The sequence below is a fragment of the Sus scrofa genome, chromosome 15 (assembly GCF_054392235.1).
Source record: "Sus scrofa isolate SSC_HxYL_T2T_F1_AM1 chromosome 15, Sscrofa_HxYL_maternal_Yorkshire_Landrace_v2.0, whole genome shotgun sequence".
In the NCBI taxonomy this organism is placed as follows: domain Eukaryota; kingdom Metazoa; phylum Chordata; class Mammalia; order Artiodactyla; family Suidae; genus Sus; species Sus scrofa.
The window spans coordinates 71144728-71169588 of NC_139397.1; the positions used below are offsets into that span (position 1 = coordinate 71144728).

Here is a 24861-nt window from a genome sequence, read left to right on the forward strand (position 1 = left end):
CTCACCCCCCACACACACTCACAGGGACCCATCCCCTTCTTCTCACCTTCAGGCTGTTTCTCAGTGGGTGCGAGGCTGTTCAGCAGACTCAGGAAAGGGTTGACTCGGTTCTCCGTGCCAGAGCCTGATGTGCTGAGCTCCCCATGAGCCCAGGAGCAGACCCTGGGGAATAGTGGCCTGGGTGGTGTTTGGTCTTGCATCCTTCTCCATTCATTGCCCACCTCCTGGCGGGTCTCTGGAGAGGGGATCTGCAATGACAGTGAGTGGCAGAGGGCCCAGTCCTGAGGTGTCAGAGCCCTGCAGGGCCATTATCTTCTTGCTGCTTCTTCTGCCCCCTTGACCTTCTGTTCCCAGATCAGGTGAGGCCTTGTCTGCTCAGATACCCACCCGGGAGGAATGAGATCCCCCTGGAGGGCTGGGGATAAAGTTCAGGCAAAGGGCTCTGCCCTGACTTTCCACACCCCCCCCTTCTCCCCAGCCAGCTTTGCTCTGGGGTATGGACATTGACTCTCCCAGCAGGCACCTAACCCTTCATCAGCTTGCTCTTGCTTGAGGCAGACCTACCACTTACAACCCCCTACCTCCACACATCCCGGGAGGGGATACAGGACTACCATGTGGGATCAGAGAGGTCCATGGGCTGGGCTGTAGTTCCCTGTGTTACCTCTGGTTCCTTCCGGGCAAAGGCCCATAGGCATCTGCCCTGAGATGTGAATGGTCCTCTAGTTGTTTGATAAATATTTTCTCTGCTGTGCCCTTTCCTGAGGCCACGCCCTCAGGAGAATGGGACACAGCAGAGCATGTCCGTCCCTCCTCTGTCATCCCTCCTCTGTCCTCTCCTGGAGAAGCTGCTGCCTGGTTACCCAGGTTCCAAGTTCTGTTGGGCTCTATTGCCAGGCAAGTGAGGTCACTTCCTAGGGTCCACTTAGCCAGAATTCCTCCTTACACAAAGCTCCCCAAGGCATCTGTGGGTACTGACGGCTCAGCATTCACCTCCCCTCACCCCATGCCATGTTCATGCACAGTGACATCAACACAGCCACCCCACAGCCTCCAGGAGGCCTGGATGCAGCCAGGGCCCCAGCCTTGAGGAATTTAGACCCTGCTCCTCCTCCTCACCAGTGATGTGCTTTGCAGAGTCTCCCCAGTGCTCCATCTGCATAGAGAGGTTCAACTGGCATCTACCTCCTTAGGGAGGCCATCAGGTCTATAGACCTAGAAACACCTCCAGTGCCTATAAATGCCATGCCCTAGTATCTCATGGAACCACTTGAATCTTCCATCTTCCCACATCCTTCAGACCTTTTGCTCTTCTTGTTTTCAGGTGGCATTTGCTAGATCATTCATTGAGAAATGAGATCCTCTCTGGCAAAAGCTGAATCATCTTCCCCACACATGAGGAAAGAACAGGCACAGGTCCACACCCATCTTCTCCTTCCCTGCCTTCCCAGCCCCTTCCTGTCAGAAAAATGTGTCCCTCCTCCTGTCAGAAACCAAACCCCAGGTAAAGGCTTTGCAAACAACTATTGTCAACTATTGCTCTCATTCTCTCATGCCTCCCCCGACCCTGGTAACCATGACCACCTCCTCAGGATCTGTGAGTCCTTTTTTGTTTTATTGTATTTGTTCATTTTTAAAGTAGATTCCACATAGAAGTAACATCATAAGGCCTTCTCTTCCTCTGTCTGCTGTATCTCACTTAGCGTGGTACCTTCTAGGTCAATTCATGTTATTGTATTCCTTTTATGGCTGACTCATATTTCATTGTGAGTGTGGGTAGACATATATATATACACACACATATATATATGTATCATACATCTTATATATACATATGTGTATATATATGTACATATATGTGTATTTATATATATATTCTTTATCTGTTCATCATTGGATGGGCACTTTGGTGGCTTCCATATCTTGGCTATTGTCAGTAAAGCTGCCATGAACATACAGATGCATATATCTTTTTGAGTGTGTGGTTTTATTTCCTTCAGAAGGATATCCCCAAGTGTTATTTCTTCATTGTACAGTAGTTCTGTATTGAATTTTTGGAGAAACGTCCATGTTTTCCATAGTGGCCGTACCAAAGAATACTCCTGACAAAATGCAGGAGGGTTCCCTTTTCTCTACTTCCTGGTTAATACTTTTTATTTGTCATCTTTTGGATGATAACCATTCTTTCAGATGTGAGATGATCATCTCCTTGTTTGGATGTATGTTTCCTTGATGATCAGTGATATAGATCATCCTTTCACTTATCTGGTGGCCATCTGTATAAATTCTGCCAATTTTTAGTAAGGTTTTTGGTTTTTCAGAGGCTGGGTTGTGTTCGTTCTTGGTCTATTTTGGATATGAATCACCTCCTGGATATATCATTTGAAAATATTGTCTCACGTTCAGTAGGGTGCCCTTTAGTTTTGTGGATGGTTTCCTTTGCTGTTGAGAAGCTTTTCAGTTGGATGGAGCTTATTTTTCTTTTGGGCTTATTTTTCTTCTGTTTCTTTTGCTAGGGAGACAGATTCAAAAACGATATTGATATCTCAGACTGATGTCAGAGAGCACTCTACCTATGTTTTCTTCAAGGAATTTTATGGCTTCAGGTCTTCCATGGCAGCATTTGATTCCTTTTGCAGTTATTTTTATAGATGACATGAGAAAAGATTGCAGTTTGATTATTGTGCTTATGGCTGTCCAATTTTCCCAACACTGTTGATGGAAGAGGCTTTTTCCCATGGTACATTCTTAGCTCTTTGGTCATAGGTGAAATTGATTATATAAGCATGGGTTTATTTCTGGGCTCTCAGTTCTGTTCCTTGGATCTATGTGTATTTCTTTTGTGCCAATACTATCTTGTTTGGATGAGTATAGGGTTGTAGTTAGTTTGAAATCCAGAGTATGATAGGTTCAGGTATGTGCTTCTTTCTTAGATTGTATTGACTCTTCGGGTTTGTTTGGGTTTTCATACACATTTTTTTTTCTTTTGTCTTTTTAGGGCTGCACCCGCGGCATATGGAGGGAGGTTCCCAGGCTAGGGGTCTAATCAGAGCTGTAGCCGCTGGCCTACACCAGAGCCATAGCAACACGGGATCCGAGCTATGTCTGCGACCTACACCACAGCTCATGGCAATGCTGGATCCTTAACCCACTGAGCAAGGCCAGGGATTGAATCCACAACCTCATGGTTCCTAGTCAGATTCGTTAACCACTGAGCCATGACGTGAACTCCTCCATACGCATTTGAGAATTCTTTGTTCTAGTTCTCCAAATAATCCCTTTTATTTTTTATTTATCTTTTTGTCTTTTTGCTATTTCTTGGGCCGCTCCCGCGGCATATGGAGATTCCCAGGCTAGGGGTCTAATCGGAGCCGTAGCCACCGGCCTACGCCAGAGCCACAGCAACACGGGATCCGAGCCGTGTCTGCAACCTACACCACAGCTCACGGCAACGCCAGATCATTAACCCACTGAGCAAGGGCAGGGACCGAACCCGCAACCTCATGGTTCCTAGTCGGATTCGTTAACCACTGCGCCACGACGGGAACTCCTCCATACACATTTGAGAATTCTTTGTTCTAGTTCTCCAAATAATCCCTTTGTTACTTTGATAGGTACTTTGAATTGAATCTCTAGGTTTCCCTGAGGTGTGGAATCATTTTCACAATCCAAATTGTTCGAAACCGTGAGCAGGACATATCTTTCCATTTGTTTGTGTTGTCTTCAATTTCTTTCATCAAGGTCTTTCAGTTTTCTGAGTACATATTTTTGACCTCCTGGGTCAGAATATCTTCCTAGGTATTTTAGTTTTGTTAATGTCACTGTAAATGAGGTCGTTTTCTTAATTTCTCAACCTCTTCTGCTGAGAGTTTTTTGTAAGTATATAGATATGCAAGCAATTTCTGTAGATTACGTTTCTGTCCTTCAACTTAGATGGCTAAATTTTCCAATGAGTTCTATTTGTTTGTGGATGTAATCTTCAGGAGTTTCTCTACAGAGTATCACATCATCAACAAACACCGACAGTTTTGCTTTTTCCTCTGCCGTCAGATTCCTTTTCTTTTCTTCATATACTTACTGTGGCTAGGACTTCTTAGACCATGTCAAATGAAAAGTGATGAGATTGGTTTGGGTTATAAATAGGTTTAGACATAAGTGGGACTTTTCCCCATCCTCCTTCTCCATCTCTCTGAGGCCCCCAGGAAAGGCAGGACTAGTCCAGGGTCACAACACGACTCAGGGAATTGACTGGGTCCATTGTTTTTCTAACCCCCTTTCCCCCATTCCCCCATTCCTGGGCATAGTTTTGGATTCAATTTGTGAACTTTCTTTGATCAGCTTTCCCTCTTTTAATGGAGTTTTTCGAGTTAGAGCACTTTGTATGTTTTGGGACAAATCCTTTATTTGATGTGTGTTTGCAAACATTATTTCCTAGTTTGTGACTTGTGTCTGATATGCTAAACCTGGTTTTTCACAGATTCAACATCTAATTTTATAAAGTCCAGACTATTCCTTGTTCTTCTTTCCAGATTGCTTTTTGTGTGGTGTGTTAAAACTCAGAGCTTATGATCTCTATGACCAAATTGAAGCTGCAGTCAATTTTCTACTATGATTTCTTCTAGATTTTCAAAGTTTTGCATTTAAAATTTGTCTACAAATAATTGTGAGTGAATTTGGTGTAAGTTGTGAACTTTGCATCTCCACTCATTTCTTTCCATAGGGTTTCCAATGAATTGTTCCTTAAGTGTTTTGGGAGAAGTTATGGGATTATTGTCTCCATTTCAGTGGGAATGTCCAAAGTAGAATGGATTCCACCATACCACAACGAGTGCTGTGTCCAGTGAAGGGTGAGGCTGGCCCTGCCTGCATCTCTCTCACTGCTGCAGGGGGGCCAAGTCCTGCCTCTCTGACCCCCAGCTCATGTACTTTCCACTGGGACCTGACTCTGTGCACAGCTGAGAGATCTGTGTCCTCAGGCACTGCCAGGGTTTGGGCTTGGGCTTGAGATGCCTCTGGCCAACGTCTCTGCTGATAGACCTCAGTCTCCTTTGCATTCACCTGGGTTTTGGCATTCAGTCAATGTGGTGTAGCCTCCATGCTGACCAGAGCTGGGGTTCCTTATGATCCACCAATGCCAGGAGGAAAAGGTGAGGAGAAATGAGGAAACATGGGGAAAAATGAGGAAAACTGGGGAGAAGCTTCCTATGTGCAACTGACTGCTGAGGGGGGTCTGTCCTCAAATGGCTCAGCAAAGGCTTGATATGGAAAAGTGGGTCTGTAATCCATTTGTTTTTTTTTTTTTTTTTGGGAAATTTTATTTATTTATTTATTTATTTACAGAATAAAATACATATATTTAAACACAATTACATTCACACAGATTATTATATCATGGATCTTAAGAAACATATTAAGCCACTCCCTCTGGAGAAGTGGAATGGAAAATATGCTGAGACAAATAGGAAATTTTTTCTATACTTTATCCCATTTTGTATGGCTTTCATCTTTACTATTTAGTATTATCTATTACATTTCAATTTCTCTTTAAATATTAGCATTGTATTACAATTGTGTATATTATGCAACTAAAATTTATAAAGAAGAAAGCCTTATATACCATTAAATATTTTATATAGCATAATAAAAAGAATAACTTAACTGGTAAGAATAACAAAAATAATACACCCTCTGAAAATGAATAAAATATAAAATGCATAAATTGGTTAAAAAACAGTGTAACTATATCAATATGTCCTCACAATTTGTTACATCTCATTGATTCTTCAATATAGACATTACACCATTCTAGGCGATGTGATAAACAAAGCATTATAGACCTTACATTGTACCATGGAGAGAAATGTTTATTAATAATACAATTGTAGAACTGTATTATTTAATTGTACAGTTGCAATAGTTAATTATAATTATCATAAATTCTTTGATGGAGAGGAAATCAGAATCAGATGTAAGAAGACTTCAGCATTCCAAGAATGATGTCAAATGACCCCTTTCATGGTGGATTATGCACTTATTTACTATGAGATATATTTCTTCTCCAGAGATTCCTTGTTTGTGTATCCATTGTAGATTTTTGATTTGCAGTTATTCTGAAGTTTTGATATGAGTCTGTATGTATACGAGATTATTTTAAGTTGTTGTTCTCTTAATTGCAAGTTCATCTCCAGTGTCCTGCATTTGTACCCACCTATTCTCATGATTTCTGATTTTGGTGGTATAATTGTGCATGGATGATTTCGTATCTTTACTGTATATATACCTTTACTGGTGAGTCTTGTCATTTGTGGCATTTCTGTTTCCTGTTGCTGTCTTTTCTTTTCTGCCTAGAGAAGTTCCTTTAGTATTTGTTGTAAGGTGGTTTAGTGTTGCTGAATTCTCTCAGCTTTTGCTTATCTGAAGGTTTTGATTTCTCCTTCAAATCTGAATGAGAGTCTTTCTAGGTAGAGTAATCTTGGTTGGAGGTTTTTTTGCTTTCATCACGTTAAGTATGTCATGCCACTCCCTTGTGGCCTGCAGAGTTTCTGCTGAAAAATCTGCTGATAACGTTATCGGGGTTCCCTTGTATGTTATTTGTTTTTTTTTTTTTTTTTTTCCCTAGCTGCTTTCAGTATTTTCTCCTTGCCTTTAATTTTGGTCAGTTTGATTAATATGTGTCTCGGGGTGTTCCTCCTTGGGTTTATTTTGTATGGTACTCATTGTGCTTCCTAGATTTGAGTGAGTGATTCCTTTCCCATATTAGGGAAGTTTTCAGCTATTATGTCTTTGAATATTTTTTCTGTCCCCTTCTCTCTCTCTCTCTTCTCCTTCTGGCACCCCTATAATATGGATGTTGGTGCGTTTCACGTTGTCCCAGAGTTCTCTGAGACTCTCTCCATTTGTTTTCAATCTTTTTTCTCTTTTCTGTTCCGCATCCGTAATTTCCACTAATCTGTCCTCCATCTCACTTACTCATTCTTCTGCCTCCTGTATTCTGCTGTTAGCTGCTTCTAGTGAATTTTTTATTTCATTTATTATATTTTACATCTCTTCACGTTTAAGTTTTATATCTTGTATCTCTTTGGTCATTGTTTCCTGTAAGTTATCCATCTTTGCCTCCAGTTTATTCCCAATGTCTTGCATCATCTTCAGCATCAACAATCTAAAGTCTTTTTCCTGGATGCTGAGAATCTCCTCATCACTTAGTTGATTTTCTGGGTTTTTTCCTTTCTCCCTCATCTGAGTTATAATTCTCTGTCTTTTCATTTTTATAGGTTTTTAGTGTGGTGACCTTTTTACAGATAATAGAGTTGTAGCCTCTCTTACTTCTAACGTCTGCCCCCCTTGTGGCTGAAATTAGTGTGGGGGCTTGCTGTAGGCTTCCTGATGGGAGGGGCTAATACCTGCCCACTGGTAGGTGGAGCTGATTCTAATCCCTCTGGTGGGTGGGGCTTAGTGTCTGGATGGGATTAGAGGCAGCTGTGTGCCTGAGGGGTCTTTAGGTAGCCTATTTACTGAGGGGCGGGGCTGTGATTCCCACCTGGATTGTTGTTTGCCGTGGGGCTTCTCAGCAGCTGACTGACAGGTGGGGCCAGATTTTCCCAAAATGGCCGCCTCCAGAGACAGGCACTGCTGAAGAATATTCCCAAGAGCTTTGCTTTCAATGTCCATCCCTCACAACAAGCCACATTCACCCCTGTTTTCCCAGGATGTCCTCAAAGAACTGCAATCAGGTTTGACCCAGATTCCCATGGAGACCTCGCTCTGCCCTGGGACCCAGTGTATGTGAAAGTCCGTGTGGGCCTTTTAAGAATGGGGTCTCCGTTTCTCCCAGTCCCGTGGAGCTCCTGTGCACAAGCCCCACTGGCCTTCAATGCCAGATGCTCCAGGGGCTCTTTCTCCCAGTGCCACATCCCTGTACGTGAGGGTTTGATGTGGGGCTCAGAACTCTCACTCCTACAGGTGAGCCTCTGTGACCCAGTTAGTTTTCAGTCTGTGGAGCTTCCCACCCGGGAGGTATGGGGTTGTTTATATCGTGAAATTGCCCCTCCTACCTCTTGATGTGGCCTCCTCTTTTTTCTTCTGGAGTAGGGTATCTTTTTTAAGGTTTCCGGTCCATTCAGGTGGAGATTGTTCAGCCTTTAGTTGTGAATTTTGCTGTTTTTAGGAGAGAAGTTGAGCTCCAGTCCTTCTATTTTGCCATCTTAATCCTCTCCATCAGTAACCAGTTTTATGTGTAGTGCAGAGGAAGGTATTTAACTAACTGGAAATGTTTTAATTTTATAAAGTACATGTTATTAACTTTTTTCATTTTGTCTGTTGCTTTTCATGTAGTTTGTTAAAAGTCCAAGCTCATGATCTACATGACCCTACCAATGGTCATGTAGATTTTCTTTTTCTTTCTTAACTCAGTGAATTTTATTGTATATACAGTTGTACAACCATCATTACAAGTCAATTTAAAAAATTTCCATCCCAAACCCCCAGCCCATCCTTCCTCGTCCCAACTTGTCTCCTTTGGTAACCATAAGTTTTTCAAAGTCTGTGAGTCAGTTTCTCTTCTGCAAAGAAGTTCATTGTATCCTTTTTTTTAGATTCCACATATAAGTGATAGCATATGATATTGGTTCTCACCGTCTGACCAACTTCACTTAGCATGGTAATTTCTAGGCTATCTGTGTTCCCGCAAATGCCATTATTTCTTTCCTTATAATGGCTAAGTAATATTCCATTGTGTATATGTACCACATCTTCTGGATCCACTCATCCGTCTATAGACATTTCAGTTGCTTCCATGTCTTGCTTGTTGTAAGTAGTGCTGCAATGAACATTGGGGTACATGTATCTTTTCAAGTCATGGTTTTCTGTGGATAGATGCCCAGGAGTGGATTTGCTGGATCATATGGTAATCATATTTTTAGTTTTTTGAGTTCTTGCCATACTATTTTCCATAGTGGTTGCACCGATTTGCATTCCTACCAACAGTGCAATAGGGTTCCTGTTTCTCCACACCCTCTCCAGCATTTATTGTTTGTAGACTTTTGGCCATTCTGGCTGGTGTAAGGTGGTACTCATAGTAATTTTGATGTGCATTTCTCTAATAATTAGTGATGTTGAACATTTTTTCATGTGTTTTTTGACCATCTGTAGGTCTTCTTTGGATAAGTATCTGTTTGGATCTTCTGCCCATTTTTGGATGGGGTTGTTTTTTTTTCTGTTTTGAGCTGCAGGAGATGTTTATATATTTTGGAAATTAATCCTGTGTCAGTCGCTTCATTTGCAAATATTTTCTCCCATTCTGTGAGTAGTCTTTTTAATTTTGTTTTGGTTTTCCTTTGCTGTGCAAAAACTCTTAAGTTTAATTTAGTCACATTTGTTTATTTTTTTAATTTTATTTTCTGTCATTACTCCCAGAGGAGGATCTGAGGAGATATTGCTGTGGTTTATTCTCAGAGAGTGTTCAACCTACGTTTTTCTCTAAGAATCTAGTCTTATATTTAGGTCTTTAATCCATTTTGAGTTTATTTTTGTGTGTGGTGTTAGGGGATGTTCTGATTTCATTTTTTTACATGTAGCTGTCCACGTTTTCCTAGCACCACTTATTAAAGGGACTATCTCTTCTCCATTGTATTTCTTTGTCTCCTTTATAATAGACAAGTTGACTGTAGGTGTGTGGGTTTAATTCTGGGCTTTCTATCTTGTTCCACTGATCTCTATTTCTGTTTTTGTGCCAGTACCATACTGTTTTGGTGACTGTAGCTTTGTGGTATAGTCTGAAGACACAGAGCCTGATTCCTCCAGATCCATTTTTCTTTCTCAGGATTGCTTTGGCTATTCAGGGTCTTTTGTGTTTCCAAATGAATTTAAAAATATTTTGTTCTAGTTCTCTGAAAAATGCCATCAGTAATTTGATAGGGATTGCATTGAGTCTGTAGATCACCTTGGGTAGTATGGTCATTTTGATAATATTGATTCTTCAAATCCAAGAGCATGGTATAGCTTTCCATCTGTTTCTATCATCTTTGATTTCTTTCATCAATATCTTGTAGTTTTCAGAGTACAGATCTTTTGTCTCTGGAGGTAGGTTTATTCCTAGGTATTTCATTCTTTTTGCTGCAGTGGTAAATGGGATGGTTTCCATTATTTCTCCTTCTGATCTTTCATTGTTAGTGTATAGAAATGCAGTTGATTTCTATGTGTATTAACTTCATATCCTGCAATTTTACCAAATTTATTGATAAGCTCTCAGAGTTTTCTGGTAGCATCTTCAGGATTTTCTAGGTATAGAATCATATCATCTGCAAACAGTGATGGTTTTACTTCTTCCTTTCCAATTTTGATTCCTTTTATTTCTTTTTCTTCTCTGATTTCTGTGGCTAGGACTTCTAAAACTATGTTGAATATATTGGTGAGAGCAGACATCCTTGTCTTTTTCTTAACCTTGGTGGGAATTATTTCAGCTTTTCACTATTGAGAATGATGTTAGCTTTGGGTTTGTCATGTATGGCCTTTATTATGTCAAGGTAGGTTCCCTCTATGACCACTTTCTGGAGGGTTTTTTTTTTTTAAATCAGAAATGGGTGTTAGATTTTGTCAAAAGCTTTTTCTGCATCTGTTGAGAGGATCATATGGTTTTTATTCTTCAGTTTGTTAATGTGTTATATTACACTGATTGACTTGTGGATATTGGAAAATCTTTGCATCCTTGGGATAAATCCCACTTGATCATGGTATACAATCCTTTTAATGTATTGCTGGATTCAGTTTGCTAGTATTTTGTTAAGGATTTTTGCATCTATGTTCATAAGTGATGTTATTTTTTGTGGTGTCTTTGTGTGGTTTTTGCATCAGGGTGATGATGGCCTCATAGAGTGGGTTTGGGAGTATTCCTTCCAATGCAATTTTTTGGAATAGTTTCAGAGGGATAGGTCTTAACTCTTCTCTAAATTTTTTGATAGAAATCACCTGTGAAGCCATCTGGTACTAGACTTTTGTTTATTGGAAGTTTTTAAATCACATTTTCCATTTCAGTAGTTGTGATTTGTCCATTTATCTTTTCTATTTCATCTTGGTTTAGTCTTGGAAGATTGTACTTCTAAGAACTTGTCCATTTGTTCTAGGTTATCCATTTTATTGGCATATGGTTGCTTGTGGTAGTCTCTTATGATCCTTAGTATTTCTGGATATCCATTTAACTTCTCCTTTTTTGTTTCTAATTTTATTGATTTGAGTCCTCTCTCTTTTTTTCTGATGGGTCTGGCAAAGACAAAGATATTACAAAAAAGGAAATTACAGGTCAATCACTGATGCAAAAATCCTCAACAAAATATTAGCAAAATGAATCCTACAATACAATAAAAAGATTATAAACCATGATCAAGTAGAATTTATCCCAAGGATACAAGGATTTTTCGATATCCAAAAAAATCAGTCAGTGTGATACACCACATTAACAAATTGAAGAATAAAAACTATTTGATCCTCTCAATAGATGCAGAAAAGGCTTTTGACAAAATAAAGCATTCACGTGTGATTAAAAAACTCTCTAGAGGAGTTCCAGTCATGGCACAGTGGAAACAAATCCCACTAGGAACCATGAGGTTGTGGGTTTGATCCCTGGCCTTGCTCAGGGGTTAAGGATCTGGCATTGCCATGAGCTGTGGTATAGGTCGCAGACCTGGCTCAGACCTGGAATTGCTGTGGCTATGGCATAGGCCAGCAGCTCAGCTCTGATTAGACTCTAGTCTGGGAACGTCCATATGCCGCAGATGCAGCCCTAAAAGGATAAAAGACAAAAAAAAAAAAAAAAAGCCTCTTCAGAAAATGGACATAGAGGGAAGCTACCTCAAAATAATAAAGGCCATATATGACAAACCACAACTAACATCGTACTCAACAGTTAAAAGCTAAAAGAATTTCCTGTAAAATGAGGAACAAGACCAGGATGCCCACTCTCAAACTTTTATTCAACATAGTTTTGGAAGTCCTAGCCACAGCAACCACAGAAGAAGAATAAAAGGAATCCAAATTGGAAAGGGAGTAATAAAGCTGTCACTGTTTACAGATGACATGATACTATACATATAACAATCTTAAAGATGCTACTAGAAAACTACTAGATCTCATGAATGAATTTGATAAAGTTGCAGGACACAAAATTAATATGAAAAAATTTGTATTTCTGTATACTAACAATGAAGTATCAGAAAGAGAAATTAAGGAAACAATGCCTTTTACCATTGCATCAAAAAGAATACAATACCTAGGAATAAACCTACCTAAAGAGGCAAAAACCTATGCTCCAAAAACTATAAGACAGTGATGCAAGAAATTGAAGCCAACGCAAACAGATGGAAAGATACACTATGTCTTGGATTGGAAGAATCAATATTATTAAAACACCTGTACTATCCAAGGCAACTGACAGACTCAATACAATCCCTATCAACTAGTGGCATTTTTCACAGAACTAGAACAAAAAATTTTTAAATTTGTATGGAAACACAAAAGACCCTGAATAGCCACAACTATCTTTAGAAAGAAGAATGGAGCTAGTGGAATCATGTTCCCTGACTTCAGACTATAATACAAAGCTAGAGTGATAAAACAGTATGTTACTGGCACAAAAACAGACCAATGGGAAAAGGATAGAAAGCCCAGAAAAAAAACCCACATACTTGTGGTCAATTAATCTAAGACAAAGGAGGCAAGAATATACAATGAAGAAAAGACAGTCTCTTCAATATGTGGTGCTGGGAAAGTTGGACAGCTACATGTAGAAGAATGAAATTTGAACACTGTCTAATACCATATACAAAAATAAACTCAAAATGAAGTTATTCACCAGTACTCTGTCATTCCCCTTAACTTTAAAAGCTGTCTAGGTTTTGGTGATTTCATTTGTTACAACTGTCACAGCATATCTTCTATAGCATTTTTGCTGTTGCCCCACCTTTCAACCTCCTTAAAAACATTTAGTGGTTGTTGTTAGATTTAAAAGCCATGGAGTTCCTGTCGTGACTCACCAGTAATGAACACAACTAGGATCCATGAGGATGTGGGTTCAATCCCTGGCCTCACTCAGTGGGTTAAGTATCCAGTGTTGCTGTGAGTTGTGGTTTAGGTCACAGACATGGCATTGCTGTGGCTGTGGTATGGGATGGTAGCTGTAGCTCCGATTGTACCCCTAGCCTGGGAACATCCATATGCCACAGATGTGGCCTTAAAAAGCAAAAAATGTGAAATAAAAAATAAAAATAAATAAAAGCCTCTAAGCAGGTAGGACCTTATAATTTTCTTGTTATTTCCTTAGAATTTCCCTGACTGTTCTTGTTGGTACTGTGGCCTGAAGAAAGGGAGGCTGAACCAGGATAAACATGGTGAACCTTGTTTATCCTGACTCTTGTTGATCTCATAAGATCCTCCCAGGGAAGGTTTTGGACACTAATTGGGTGGGACACTTCAGAGAGCAGAGACTGTCACTGCAGGATGGGGTCCTGCCAGTTAGGGCGAAGCCAGTATCTGCACCCACCACAGTGTTAGAAGGCTCAAAAAGGTGCTTCACTGACCCACTGGGGGCGCCTTCTCACCTGGGCAGAGACCAGAGCTTTTGGCTTTTGTCTTTGTATGAGATACAGTAAAATGAGCTTTTTTCTGTCCTCTAATTGGTTATCTCAAATAATGATTTTAGTTTAGATTTCATCCATTTTTTCTTTGTTTTACAAGCTGGATAAGTATTGAGCTACAAGTATCTTTATCATAAAAATAAAATGTTGTTGGCTCAGCAGTTAATGAACCTGATTAGGATCCATGAGGAGGTGGGTTCAATCCCTGGCCTCACTCAATGGGTTAATGACCCGGTGTTGCCATAAGCTGTGGTGTAGATCACAGAGGTGGCTGAGATCCTGCATTGCTGTGGCTGTGGTGAAAACTGGCAGCTGTAGCTCTGATTCAACCCCTATCTGGGGAACCTCCATATGCTGCAGATGCAGCCCTAAAAAGCAAAAAAAAAAAAAAAAAAAAAAAAGTTACTGTTTATTACTGATATTCCACTGTTGTTCCTGGTGTAACCTTTCTGTAAATTTAAGAATTGAATTGAAAGCTTTTTTGTTTTTTGCTTTTTAGGGCCACACTCATGGCATATGAAGGTTCCTAGGCTAGGAGTCTAGTCGGAGCTACACCTGCTAGCCTAAGCCACAGCAACGCCAGATCCCATTCACATATGCGACCTACACCACAGCTCATGGCAACACCAGATCCTTAACCTGCTGAGCAAGGCCAGAGATCAAACTTGCAACCTCATGGTTTCCAGTTAGATTCATTTCCACTGAGCCACAACGGGAACTCCTGAAAGATTTAATTTCTGAATGGTAGAGAGTGGTCTTTCATCTGGCTTACTGGTTTGATTTGATTTACCCCAGAGGCTTTGCTAAATCTTGCAGTTAGACTCTTAACTTCTTAACTTTGTTCATGGATACAGTTTTTATCCTGGAAGACACTACACCTATGGACTTTCATACATGGATTTGGATGAAGATTTGATTTACAGGAGTTAGGACACTTCAGTTCAGTGGTAGGTCTTCACTTACAAAAATATTTTGTGAACATTTCATGAAGAAATTTGTAGATAAAATTATAGGAAGTAACCTTAGCCTAAGAGTATCAGATTGCATGGAACATTATGTTAATTAATTTTTTTAATTAAAAATTTATGATAATTGTTTAAAATTTCTTTAAAAAGAAACCTTGAATATCCACCTATTTAGAAGATCACAGGATTTTTTATTTCTAGTTTTCCTAATCACAGCTCACATAAGTATGCAGGTAATTAACATTTCATCCTTGTTCTCCCTGTTGCCATAGATGTCATTTGCATGGCCAAACAACTGGCACATTTTAAAAAATAGACCATGGGGTATTTTTAAATCACCTTGGCTGCACAGTATTTAGAGTATCAAAATAAATAATCCCTGAAAGTAATGGAAGGCATGAAGTCACTGTGATTCCTATCACACCCTCTGTGGGAGGTTGTCTGTGATGAGGCTGAAGTCACATAAGTGCACCTTAACTGGGTTTTAGGAGCCCAGAAATTACAGTGCTGTGGCTGGCTTGTCTGCATCAGTGTCCTCCATGAGGGCATCTGACCAGATAATATCTTGGATCACTTCTTCTCTAGTGGCCCCTTTGCCAAGCAGCTGAGCTTCCAGCCCCCCTCCACCAGCCTCTGTCTCTTTGCTAGTCCTTGGTCAGTTGAATTCCTGTGTTCCAAAAATTATCTTCTTTCCCCTCACTTTCCTCTTGAATGTGTCCTCTGTTTCAATTGGTAGCACCATTCTGCTGATTGTCATGAAATTTAGCCTCTCTTCGTATATTACTTGAACCAACTGACTCTTTCTCTGAAGTATTTTCATTAGTGCTCTTTGATTACTGAACAGTTTTGGAATAATTGTTAAAGTAGTAGGCCAGAAATTAATTAACACTTGCCAGTGTGTTGCATTACTTTCAGTACCTTAAAACACTACAGTAACTTAGTGTGCTAAAGCTTTTCATCAGCGGGGCTGGGAAGGGAAACAAATCTGAAGGCATGTACTTTACCACTGACCCAGAGCAGTCACTGGTACCAAGAAGCCACATTGGAAGCATATGAATGAATTTGCCCAAATTCATCATTATCTCAAAAAATAAATTTAGAACATATTCCACACCAGTGATGGGTCATGTGATTTATTTTTATGTAAGAGAATGTGTGTTGCTTTTTCTATACCCATACCCAATCTATAAGATTGTGTTGTTGTTTTTGCTTCTTGACATGCACTCTATACCTTGATTTGTCTAGACATGTCTGTGTATCCTGAAAATCCATACTACTTTCCTGCCTTATGTGCTTCCTTTTCTCTTTTCTCATCTTCATATGTTAAGAATTTTTTTCAATCCTATGAGACCCAGTATATAGTTTTATCTCTTCCAGCATGTCTGTTGGTTTCAGAAGTAAGGGCTCCATTCTTTGCCCATTTGGAACATTTAATGTGAGCCATGCTTATAATATCTCTTTTTATTTGATTTCAAGCTCTTGGTGGCACTATGTCTCATTAAATTTTCCATTTTTCATAACACTTTACTCATACTGTGTACTTAATAAGTATTTATTTATTTTGTTCTTGTTTTGTTTTGTTTTTTGCTTTTTAGGGCACACCATGGCGTGTGGAAGTTCCCAGGCTAGGGGTCAAATGGAGCTACAGCTGCTGGCCCACACCACAGCCATAGCAACGTGGGATCCGAGCCACATCTGTGACGTATACAGCAGAACAGCAATGCCATATCCCTGACCCACTGAGTGAGGCCAGGGATCAAACCCACATCCTCATGGTTACTAGGCAGAGTCGTTTCTGCTGTGCCACAAGGGAGCTCCTAGTAAGTATTTATTTACTGGAAACTTTTCCCTCCTTGGAGATACTTAGCAGATAATATTCTTAGTTGCAAGTAACAGAAAACAAATGTAGCCAGCCTAAGAGGAAGAGCAAATTTTTTGGAATGATGCTAGTGTATCCTAAGGAATCTAAGATCATCAAGGTGAAGGATGAACTGGGCCTATGGGGGCTCTAGGAATCTCACCAGCAGGAACTCAGGATCTTAGCTTTTGAGATTTGTCTTTAGTGTGTCTCAGCTTCTAGTTCCCAGACTGTATCTCTCAATTCAAGCTCTGCAGAGCAAGAATCTTCTTGCCTCAGCTGTGGTCAGTTTTCATAGTAGATACATGGCTGTTCAGACCTGAGAGGCTACCCCAGTGGCTGCTTGGAGGTGACAGCTGTCCCCTGGTAGAAGGGCAGTTAGTTCTCTAAAAGGAGGGATCAGAAATAAATTGTGATGGATGTCTCCTATGACAGTATTGCTCACTTTTGGAAACTGAGGCAATTATTGGTATGGTACATTGCAGGTGACATCCTCCCTGGACAGGTTCAGATGTTGTCCTTGCCTTTGCTGACTGATTTCACAGAAACTATTCCTTCATCATGTCTTGATCTTGTCATTTGTGATGTTTAATCACTAATTCAGGGGACTCATAGTTACAAAGTCATTGGGTTGGAGGAAAGAAAAAGAATCATAATACTAATAATTGTATTACATTTTAAACTTCATCAAATTATTATTTTTTATATAATGATTTTTATTTTTTCCATTATAGCTGGTTTACAGTGTTCTGTCAATTTTCTACTGTATAGCAAGGAGACCCAGCTACACATACATGTATACATTCTTTTGTCTCACATTATCATGCTCCATCATAGGTGACTAGACATAGTTCCCAGTTCTACACAGCAGGATCTTATTGTTAATCCATTCCAAAGGCAATAATCTGCATCTATTAACCCCAAGTTCCCAATCCTTCCCACTCCCTCACCCTTGGCAACCTCAAGTCTATTCTCCAAGTCTAACTTTAGCAAATTATGATCATAGCTTCATAGTCACTCTTTGGCTCTGTGAATTTGGCCACGATGGTATATTTTTTTCTGCTGCAAAAGGTCCTAATTTTATCTTCTGTGTTTTTCTACAAGTGGGCTGTATACCAAATGAAAGTTTCCAGAGGGCATTAGTTGGTTAGCTTTCCAAATGAAGGAGGAGAAACTATCTCCTTCCCTCTCTCTCTCCTTCCTTTCCCCTCCACCATCCGCCTCATATTTTGCTACAGTGGCCCAATCAGACTAACACACAGGTTGGTGCTGAGAAGTGGGATGCTCCTGTATCAAACACCTTTAAATGTTGAAGTGACTTTGGAACTGGGTGTGGGTAGAGGCTGCAAGAGTTTTGAGGTGCATAATAGCAAAAACCAAGACTGCTATGAATGGACTGCTAAAGGTAATTATGATGAGACCTGAGAAAGAAAAGAAATGATAGACAGTATTGTGATATATTTGTTTAAATGATATTATTATATTAATTTCCCTATTGTATAAATTAGGGATTTGGAATTAACAGATACACACTGCTATATAAAAAATGGATAATTGACAAGGATCTACTGTATAGCACAGGGAACTATATTCAATATCTTGTAGTAACTTATAATGGAAAAGAATCTGAAAAAGAATATATATATTATATATATCTTTTATATGTATTACTGAGTCACTTTGCTGTACATCTAAAACATTGTAAATCTGCTATACTTCAATTAAAAGAAAGAACGGGAGGTCTCTTGTGGCACAGTGGGTTAAGGATCTGGCATTGTCATTGCAGCATCTTGGGTTGCTGCTGAGGCTCAGGTTTGATCCCTGGCCTGGGAACTTCAACATGCCATGGGCGTGGTCAGAAAAAGACTAGAAAAGAACATTATGGTACATCAAGTAAGTCAAATACAAAAGAACATTTATTGTCTGATTTTATTTATATAAAATATTCAAAAAAGACAAATACAGAAAGACATAAAGATTAGTCTTTGCCTAGGGCTAGGGGTGGGAAAGGAAAGGACTGTAAATGGAAATAAGCTTTCTTTTTAGGGTAATGGAAATTACAATTAGGCTGAGGTTGTGATGGTGATACACTACACTAAATCCTTTGTAAATAATTATAAATTCATTGAATGTATACTTTAAAATAGAATGTTTACTTTAAAATATATACTTTAATTTTTATAGATTGTAGATTATACCTTGATAAAAGTGTTAAAAGTAGAAGTAAACATAAAAATGTGAAACCTCACTGACTCATATCTCCTGGAACTATTCCCCTTCCCAGTGGGCATAGTGTTTTTTTGAGTTGATTTCAGCTCACAAATAAACTGACAAATAATAAAAGGGAGTGAATGCCCAGATTTAGCTTTGAAAAGGTAGCGCACATGCTGATTTGCAAGAAATTTACCAGTGATGCTATTCCACTGTGATTGGCCAAACCGAAAAGTCCATCTCTCCATCCTGTCCTTTCCAATCCAAGTCAAAGTCCATTACCCTTTGGCTAAGCCGACTCATAGTATCCTAACAGATTCCTGGGTTCCTCTCCTCCTGTCTCTTGTTTCTGAAACTGAATTCTAATGATGTCACTCCTCTGTTCAGACTCTTCTCAGGACCTCGAAAGTTATGTACCAACTCTGCAAAGTGGCAAACAGGGACTTCACCCTCTGGCTTGTGTAGTGGGCTATACTCTCCAGTGGATGGACCCCTTGTTGCTTCTGGAAGTCACAGTTCTTTCTCTACTGACTCTCCCATTCCTGTAGATAATTCTTGTATGCCTTTCTCTCTCTCTGTCAAAGCCGCCAACATTTCTTATCCCATCCAATGCCGAGCTTATGATTTTATTTTCTTGCTTCTGCTTTTCTCAGTAAAGTAAATTGCAGACCCACCCCTCTCTACAATGCATCTTCCCAGCTGTTACGTGGATGAAAGGCCCACTCCTTTCAAAGCCACTCTGCCCTCCGGGGGACTAGACCCACCTATGGACACCTCTTTAGCTCCTTTTCACTTTACTCCTGAATTCTCACCTTCCTCTCTGCTCAGCTATCCAAACATGCATTTACTTGGCCTACTTTAAAACACCCTCTTTCTGCCATCATTCTCCAGGAAAGTTCTATTTCTTGAGCTACTCCAATTAAGCTGGTAACCTCTCCACTGCACTGAAACTACAGTAGTCAAGCTCCCAGTGACCTTCTCCTTGAGAAGTCAGACACTGGTTCCCATCCCAGTGAACAGCAGGTATCACCCTCCCTTGCTCCCATGTGCGTGGCAGCATCACCCTCTCCTGTGCTCCTCCTGTTCTGTGGCTCCTTCCTTCTCAGGCTATTTCGCTGGATCCTCCTCTCTGAATTTTTCCCTCCTCCTGCCCACACATGTTGCCTGGGGGTGCATGTCTCCTCACAAGCTCTAAGCACCTTCTGTTCATGGTCATGCCCACATTGTGCCTCCACTCCAGACCAGCCCCTCAGCCCTGCACTCCTCCTCTATTTCTCCATTCTACCATAATGCCGCACACAAAATGCCCAGAGCTGAACTCTTGCTCTTCCTCCACAGATATGTTTCACCAAAAACTGTCCCTGATTCCTTTGATGGCATCCCAGGCCAGAAAACCTTGGTTCTGCTCTTCCTCTCACACCCAGATCCAGTCCAGCAACAAACTCTGGCCACTCTCACTCACCTTCCCCTAGAGTCCCACTGTGGGGTCACCTGAACCAGTCCTCCCAACCTGGACTCTTGGCCTGCAGTTCATTGTCCATGAAGCTGTAACTAAGAGCACATCACTCCTCTAGTTCATCATAGACACGTCTCAGAGCCTCAGACTCCCAGGCACACTTCCGCTCAGGCTCCATGGCTCTTCTTCCAGGCACCTCTCCTTCCTCCCAGGGGAGGAGCTTCTACTCAACCTCACTTTCTCTGTGAAATACTCCAAATGCTCCCTTTGGGTTTTAGTATTTTTCTCTACAAAGCATTTTTCTCCCTCTAATATACTATTTATTTTATTAAATTTTTAATGTTAATTGTTCTTTTCTCACCATAATTTACTTAGCCAGGAGGCAGATATTTTTTGTTTTATTTACCTCTATAAAGTGATAAGAAAGCATGTAATATATACTTGTTAAGAAAATAAATGAATATTCTCCTATTTATCAGCAAGCCACTCCACTGCCCTGCATCTGGTCCTAGACTCCCTGCTCTAGTCACTCTCCCACCCGCTGGCACCAGCAGGTGATCCCACTACCCACCTTTACCAAGCTTGGTCTGACTTCCCCACAGAAAGTACCGTCCTGCTTCCTGCTTTCAGAGTCCTGTTTCTCACCTTGGTGATATTTGTTGTATGTGCACCCTCTCCTCCCTTCTACACTAAACTCCTAAGAGCCCTGCCACATTTGTGGGGCTCTCACTTGACATCAGCATGGTCTCTTATACCTGGCAGGCCCAAATAATGCCTGAAGGAAAGGCTCAAAGAGGTTAAGGGGTCTGTTAAAGCCTCACAGCTGATGGTAATAGTCAGGAGACTCAGAAAAGTCTCCACTCTGTGATCCACACTGGTTACCTTTGAAGAGAGAGCCTGGCATACTGTTCTCTCCACTGAGGCTGCCCAACTGGTATGTATATAGTGATGTGTGGGGCATGCTGTGCTGCAGGTGTGAGGAGGCTCCTTATTAATTTTTGTGTCCTACGTGCCTGAGGAGGCATATGGGAGCATTGGCGATGGAATTAGGAGGGTAAAAGTGCACAATTATATCACCAAAGTCACACCTGCTGGAGACCAAAGGAGTCATGCGGCCTTTGTAGGGGCAGCACTATTGTTCACGAGACATACTGTGATTATAGTTTTTGCAGCTAATACACCGTCAAAAGACCAGAACTAGTAAAATTAAAACTTCTAAGTCAAAAAAATAGTAATTAGCAAGAGGTTTTGGTCTATAAGAACAGAAACTAGGGGCTCTTAAACCAACAGTGGAAAAAAGCTCAAAGGTATATTATTATAGGGCCGTTCATAGTGAAAATGCAGAGGTTGTTAATTCTTTGCAATTGTTTCTTTTGGCATTACAGTTTTTCTAGTGATGGAAGATTGATTGAATGTGATTAACTCATGCCAAATTTGTGAAACAGCTTAAATTTCATTGATTATTTTCAGAGGCATTTACAAGAAGTGGCCTAAGTAAATTTTCACTTGTTTTGTGGAAGAAGCTAAACTAAGTTAAACTTATGTGGATTAATTGGTTTTGTCTCCCCAGGGAATTTTCAAGTCTGGTCTCCATATTTAATTTTAATAATTTCCCTCTCTTGGTCATTTCCTCACCATGATGAAAGTGAATGAAAAATACAGTGTTATTATCAGTTGCCACTGTTAACATAGTCAGCTCAGTCATGTAGCCACTACTATCAACTGTTGAGTTGTCAGTATGGAAGGTATGTAGTCATGGTCATCATCATTTGCATAGCCATCACTTAATTCTTCCAGTTGTCTAATCCCAATGGATACTGTTTGATTTGTGACTGGCTGCCAAAAGGCATGTAAAACCCTGAAGAGGATGCAATACACTGGAGAGGTTAATATGATAACCATGAGGAGAATAATAGTTAAGGATAGAAAAATTCCCCAGAGCAGAGATTCCCAGGCATCAAGGTTTAACCAACTAAATAAATCAAATGGGTTATAGTCAGATTTAGGTTTTACTTTTCTAAGTCAGTGTATAGTTTTCTGGATAATGTATAATAAAGTTTCAATTTTTTCTGAGTTATTTGCGTAGGCACACATGATGTATTACCACTTACATATTCATGATTATTTAGGACAGGATGAATGGAAGGATATTTTACTTGGGGAGGCAGTGTTGCAGATGAATATCTCCCTAAGTTAGACCTCTGGATGGTGTAATGTGAAAAATCAGGTGATTTAATAAGAGACATTTCTAAAGAAGAAAAGGAAAAGCTAGTAAATTATAAACTCAGTTTCTGAGTTTGAAGAGCTGAGCTGAGAAAATTTCTAAATTTGAGTTTGAAGCATCTTTAGATGGTGGAATGAGATTGACTGTTTCATGGATTTTCATGATTTGCAGTTTGTCTTTGATGATGTCATCAAGTGTTCCTATAACCATCTTGAGAGCGGCCTATGTAGAGACAGGCATGAAGATTCTCCAGATCTGTCATGGAGGGATTTCTGAAGTTTACAGGTAGGTTAGAAAATGTCAAAGACAATTAACAGGACTAAAATCTGATAATGGGTACGTTATAGTTTTCTACTTAAAGATAATATTTTTCTAGAGTCATTTTTATCAAAAATGATTACCATGAGGCTAATTTGTTTGTAAAATAAATATGGTCATATTAAACTTGGCTTGATTACCTACATAAATGTAATATGGACAATTATTCTATGCATATTCTCAAATATGGTGTTCCAGACAAAGCTTTGGTAGTATTCAAGGGGCTTTATTGGCTCTGTGGAGTCAATCTTAATTCTTTAAAATTGTCTAGTAATAGGGAATCTCAGATTTGACCCTTAAAAGTCCCTTTAGGCTAAGAAGCCAAGCTAAAAACTTGTCCAATTATGTCCTGTTACAAGGGAAACAGATTTTTTTTTGAACTTACGTGAATATCTCTGCTGTTATGAGAGATAATATTTAATTGGAGCCTCTGGAGGGATTCTAAAAGGATCAGATAGGGAAAAAAAGATAAATGTTTCAATCTCTGTTTGCCAAGGTATACCTTACCAAATTGCTTTAAGTTATAGATGGCTTTTTTTAAAGGATTTTTTTAATTTGGAAAACCAAACATTAAAGAATCTACAATGTTTCAAATAAAGTCATAAAAATCATAATCATCTTTGCCAGTTTATTCAGTCATGTCATTAACTCTTGTTTTGTTTGGGTTAGCAGATTTTCAATCAGTTTTCCATGAGAGTTTTAGGAATTCTTACCCAGCTCAGTGTTAGACTCTTAAAGATACCAGAAACCTGTTTTCTAGAGTACTTGTTAGGGTCTTTTCTATGAATCTCTTTGAAGATGAAGTAATTCTGCCTATAGTTGATTGTAAATGTTTTCAGAGTAGAATCAACAGTAAGATAATAACTGTTTGTGAGTGACAAAAAAACAAAAACAAAACAAAACTTAAAAATAGCCGTGGTTAAAGATCTGGTGAGAGTTTACTAAAAAAATAAAAATAATGCAATTGATAAGTAAGCTTGGTTATTTTTGTGATTCACAAGGTTTTAAGATAAGAGCTGGAATTATATATACCAGGCCATATCAGATTTTTAGGAATTTAATATATTTTCTGGAATACTTACATCAATAATGTATACCCATATAAATATAACCTCATAATATAATATTGAAAAGACTCAGAAGTTCCCATTGTGGCTCAGTGGTAATGAACTCAACTATGATCCATACTGACGTCGGTTCAATCCCTGGGTTTGTTCAGTGGGTTAAGGATCCAGCACTGCCATGAGCTGTGGTGTAGGTTACAGATATGGCTCAGATCTGGTGTTGCTGTAGCTGTGGTGTAGGCTGGCAGCTACAGCTCTGATTTGACCCCTAGCCTGGGAACTTCCATATGCCATGGGTGTGGCCCTAAAAAGACAAAATAAAAAACAAAAAAAAAAATTTTAATGAACACATAATTAAAAAAAAAAGACCCAGTTTTTCTAAGTGGTCAAAGGCTTGATAAAGACAACATGAAGCACAATAAATATTTTGATGAGACATAGAATCTTTGTTTCCTAGGCAGATTACATTAGAGGTAATGAAAATCTTTTATAATCTTCTAGTAAGAACAGACCAATAATCTAAGAAATTTTATTTTTCTTTAAGGGAGAAAATTGAACACTAGTTTTGTAACAGTACATTACAGAGCTCATTTAAGAAACCCTTATAAATAAATCTACTGAATTTTAACCAGCTTTGACTGGTTAAACAACATAAAATTTCTTTTCTGTAAACACTCTATATTCATTTAGGTTTGTCTTATTCTTTTTCTCTTTCTTCTCTGGAACAACCAGTCATTTTATTTTAGATGAAATTACTCTCATTTCCTTAACAAAAACACATCCTGTATTTCTTGCATACTCTTCATATAAAAACATATTCCATTTTCCTCCCATATATTGTATACAAAATTGTTTCCCTTTACTCTTATTGTTTCTAGTAGTTTTATCTTAAAACCGTGCAATTGTCCTGCAAAAAAGACTGTTCATTTTATTAACTCTTTAATTGAATTCAGTTCTATATGTGGTTCTCTACAGTTAAAACTGGCTGACCAGCTAATGGAAGGTAAATCTATCTCTTTACTGATTTCCTTTTCAAATTTAAGCAGAAATAGAAGCTGTAGTTAGAGGCCATCACACTCTGCTCTCTCTGAATCACAATGAGAAGTCCAAAAATTTCAGTGCACAGTCTGGAGCGGCTGGGTA

The 24861-nt window shown here is 39.5% G+C and overlaps 1 protein-coding gene across 2 annotated transcripts in view; it reads left to right on the forward strand.

The window, feature by feature from the left end:
• LOC100514804 (cryptic, EGF-CFC family member 1B) overlaps nucleotides 1-24861 on the forward strand; it is a 120836-nt gene that overhangs the window by 4673 nt on the left and 91302 nt on the right. Inside the window, exon 4 of one of the 2 annotated variants that reach the window (XM_021075435.2) lies at nucleotides 22508-22621. The exons of the other annotated variant lie outside the window; for it this stretch is intronic. The gene's annotated coding sequence lies outside the window, so the exon portion shown is untranslated. The remainder of the gene's footprint in view (nucleotides 1-22507; nucleotides 22622-24861) is intronic. 2 annotated transcript variants of the gene reach the window in all.